The sequence below is a fragment of the Temnothorax curvispinosus genome, unplaced genomic scaffold, assembly GCF_003070985.1.
Source record: "Temnothorax curvispinosus isolate PA1 unplaced genomic scaffold, ASM307098v1 QBEX01010529.1, whole genome shotgun sequence".
NCBI classification, from domain to species: domain Eukaryota; kingdom Metazoa; phylum Arthropoda; class Insecta; order Hymenoptera; family Formicidae; genus Temnothorax; species Temnothorax curvispinosus.
The window spans coordinates 1-3,817 of NW_020220309.1; the positions used below are offsets into that span (position 1 = coordinate 1).

The window sequence follows — 3,817 nt, forward strand, 5'->3', positions numbered from 1 at the left end:
TAAGATATGTGACCTTTCCTGGCTCGTTCCACACTCTCCGTCGAGAGACTCTCCGTGAATCTCCGTCGAGAGGGTGAAAGATTCTGCTTTTATACAATTTTGGAAACGGTAGTGGGAGGTGACCACACCTTGTTACTATGAGTCATAAGGCGTTGCCTAGCGGATGTGAGTCTACTTCTAGGGGTGTGGCTCGCTTGCCAGCACCTCGTTACAATGAGTCATAAGGCGTTGTCTAGCGGATGTGAGTCTACTTCTAGGGATGTGGCTCGCAATTCATTACCTTATATGGTTATGCGTGGCGTTCTGCTTCGACGAAGACTAGATTCACTCGAATGAGTCATACAGGTGACTCGTCTGAATTCTATTTTTATTCTCTAGTCTAACGGCGATTTGTATTGAGAGCGATACTTCTTTTCATTATTAAATTTCATTATGACCTTTATCATGAAGAAAATATTTAATATTTGAATAGTAAAAAGTGCAAATATATGCTGAATATTATTTAAATTTCTTTAGACATACTTTACATACAGTAGAATAATTTAATAATACAATTCAAGTCATTATTAGCATGTCTAAAGTGTAAGAGATATTGCTCTCTTTGTCTAATAGTTAATATGGTATATCTGACTCTCTCTTTCTTCCTTTCAGATCATACAATACTCGCATCTCGCTCGGATTCGTGTTCCTTATGCTGCGCATAATACAATTTTATCTTTCTCGAATTCGTGAGTAACGGTTCGGCGCTTGACATTCGATATTTATATTAATTTTAGTAAGTATATATATATTTGTTAATAGTAATATTAATAAACGTGATGTTAGCGGTGTTAATAATGATTCTAATATCAGGTTAATAATATATCGTGCAGATAGAATTGGTCAGCATTCTCATTAGTACAGGAAATTAATGAAATTAATTTGTTTATATATATATATATATGTAATAAGATTTTATTATTTTTATATCTCACGAATGGTTGGGAATTTGATGGGAGTGTATAGGAAATATATTGCAGGACTTTCACTGAAGTATAATATCGCGTTGGAAAATTTTATTGTTGATATATGTATTTGTTAATAACAATTTATTAATTAAGTAAATTGGTACTCTTTAATTCGCGTATTGATATTATTATGTTCTCTTTGTTTAAGAAGTTTTGAATTTCTAATATTATCTTGTTTATGAACATTCGTTATTTTATTATTATAAATATTTCGTAAATAAACAATTGCAGAAATAAAAGTTATAATCATTTTTCGTAGGTCTACTGATGCAGAGTTTATGTGCGCGGTCAAAATTTGTGTTTACCCGAACGAGTTTTTATGTTCATGATCTATAATTGCCAATTATACGTCATAATGCAGACGGAGGTATATATTTCGTTAATTAATTAGGTGTAGCAAATTGTTAAAATTTATGTTTTCCATATGGGCTTGAAGAGGAAGGTTTAAACTTAATTTACATCCAAACGGGGTATTTTTTGCAGACGTCATTTAAGAGATATTAAGGGTTGAAGTTTGAAATAGTCGAATTTCGGGTAGTTGTGATAGAAAAATATCAATTATATGGCACAACTCCCATGCTAAACTGTTATACCGGGTGTCTTTCCCTTTGGAATTTTTTGTAGCCTCAACCAGAGGAGTGACGAGGCTCTGACCCACACAAAAGCTACTATGCATAACCTGGGGCACATGCTAACGGCTATTATTAGTGTGGTTAATTATTTATTTATAATTGTTTATAAAAATAAGTTGCAAAATCAAACAATCTTGTAGTAAGTATTTTTTTATTAAGTCGATCAGTTTTTCGAGATGATTTTGATGACGTAGTTAGTAAAATGGTATTGATATAATTTTAATTGTTTATAACAATTGTTTTGAAAAATATTAATAAGATAATAGTTATTTCAATGTGGTGTTTTTCCATAGATATAGGAGCATGTATTTCTATAATTGTTTTATCTCCGTCTATTTGTTTTCATTTTTATTTTAATTTATTAAGAGTTTATAAGGCTATCCTTGTCTTACTCTCTATGAACTGGTATTAAACTATCCTCGTCTTTCATGGAGTGAATGTTCAATTTTCAATCTCGTTTATTAATTTAATTAATTTAGATAGAAAATCGGCGTTAACGTTACTGGTGTTTAGGAGTATGAGAGATTCTATTTTTATTATAATAATTAAGTGTCAAAATTTTCGTTCAGAAATGTAATTTTTCAGCTTTAAAATGTATAAAAGACTAAAATATTAATGTAAAAGTGATTTGGTCTTTGTAAGTCTAAAGGGTGGGAAATTCAAAATGGCGGATGTGAAACTTTAATAATTTATAACTCGAGAACGGTAAGAGATAAAAAGATGGGGTTTCTTTTGTTGTGTTCAGATAATTAAGGGCATTATTTTAGGTTGTTTAAAATTTCTGTGTTTTATGGATTTCCATAATTTTTAATTATATCTCGGAATTGAGAAGAGATATAATGTGGGGGTTTTTGTTAGGTTACTTGACATGCTCTGCTGAGTATCTGCGGTGATTTTATTTATCGTCTTTAATAATATTTTTATGATAAATTTTATCGTTAATTAGTTTATTTTGAGAGATACAATAATGGTTTATAATCAAAAGTTATTTGACTTTTTGTGATAGTTCCAATAATCACATTAACTAGGTCTGTTAATAATATAATTTATTTGTTTATAACAATCATGTTTGAAAAAATGCTAATGAGATAATTATTATTTTAGCGTGATAATGTTTCTCAGGCATAAAAGGTCATGTTCTTATGAATAATCTACTTTTAATTAATTTATTTATATTTTATTTTAATTTTCTGAGTTTATTCTTATGGAACATGTATTTATTCGTGTGTTGAATTGAATTTATATTGCATAAAAGATCTCATAAAGCTTGTAATATTCATTTACGATCAATTTTAGTGACTCTGGGGAATTTTAACAAGCAATTGTCCAAAAGTTTATAGTGTGATTCATGCAAATGGGGCTTAAGCTTGAAAGGGTACCTTAAGGCAGCCATGTTCTCTAGGCTTATGTCTACTGCTTTAAGAACGCGTATTCGCATCAGCTGAGTGTTTGTTGTGACAGCTATTTTAAAGAATAATTGTTATATTATAATGTTGTTTTCAGATGCTGGGGACTTCTAGCAATGAAGATGGAAAATCGAAAAATTTATGCGGGTGGAATATAGCGGTGATTATACCGTCAGACGTGACACTAGGGTGGCGTCGGATGCAGTAATAGCAATGATAGAAAAAATACAAGTAGATTCTTGGACTGGTATTGTGAAATTATTTGACTCCATGGTTTCCTCTGTCTTTTTGTACGGCGCGCAAATGTGGGGTCTGCAATATTTAAAATTTTTAGAAAATGCTCAAACTTATTTTTTTAAGAAACTATTGTGCTTACATAAAAATACGTCAACGAGCACGTTAAAAATTGTATTAGATCTTAAAGATATATCCGTTGAAGTTTTAAAGCGTGCTTTGGGTTGGGTTATTTGCTTGCTCAAGATGGAAAATGAAAGATTCCCGAAGAAATGCTTTAATAGACTCATTAGCTTAGCAAAAAATGTTGTAAACATGGAAGAGGCTCTTCCGTTCAACTGGGTTCTTCAACTTAAGGCTGTTTTATTGCCCTTGAATTATGACTTTTTTTGGGATTATTTGAACACAGATTTATGGCAATCTTACAGAGAGGATATTCTTATGCGATACACATTGTTTTGCAGAGAGCGGGATTTTACGAAATATGATAAATCTTTGTCAAGTCAATTTCATTTTAGCAGAAATTCTGAAGATCATG

At 31.1% G+C, this 3,817-nt stretch overlaps 1 long non-coding RNA gene across 1 annotated transcript; it reads left to right on the forward strand.

Moving 5' to 3' along the window:
- The first annotated feature begins 268 nt into the window (after positions 1 to 268).
- Positions 269 to 1,647, forward strand: LOC112460431. The gene is made up of 3 exons (XR_003041444.1): positions 269 to 345; positions 652 to 775; positions 1,267 to 1,647. It is a non-coding gene; the product is annotated as an uncharacterized LOC112460431 (long non-coding RNA).
- The last annotated feature ends 2,170 nt before the right edge of the window (positions 1,648 to 3,817 follow it).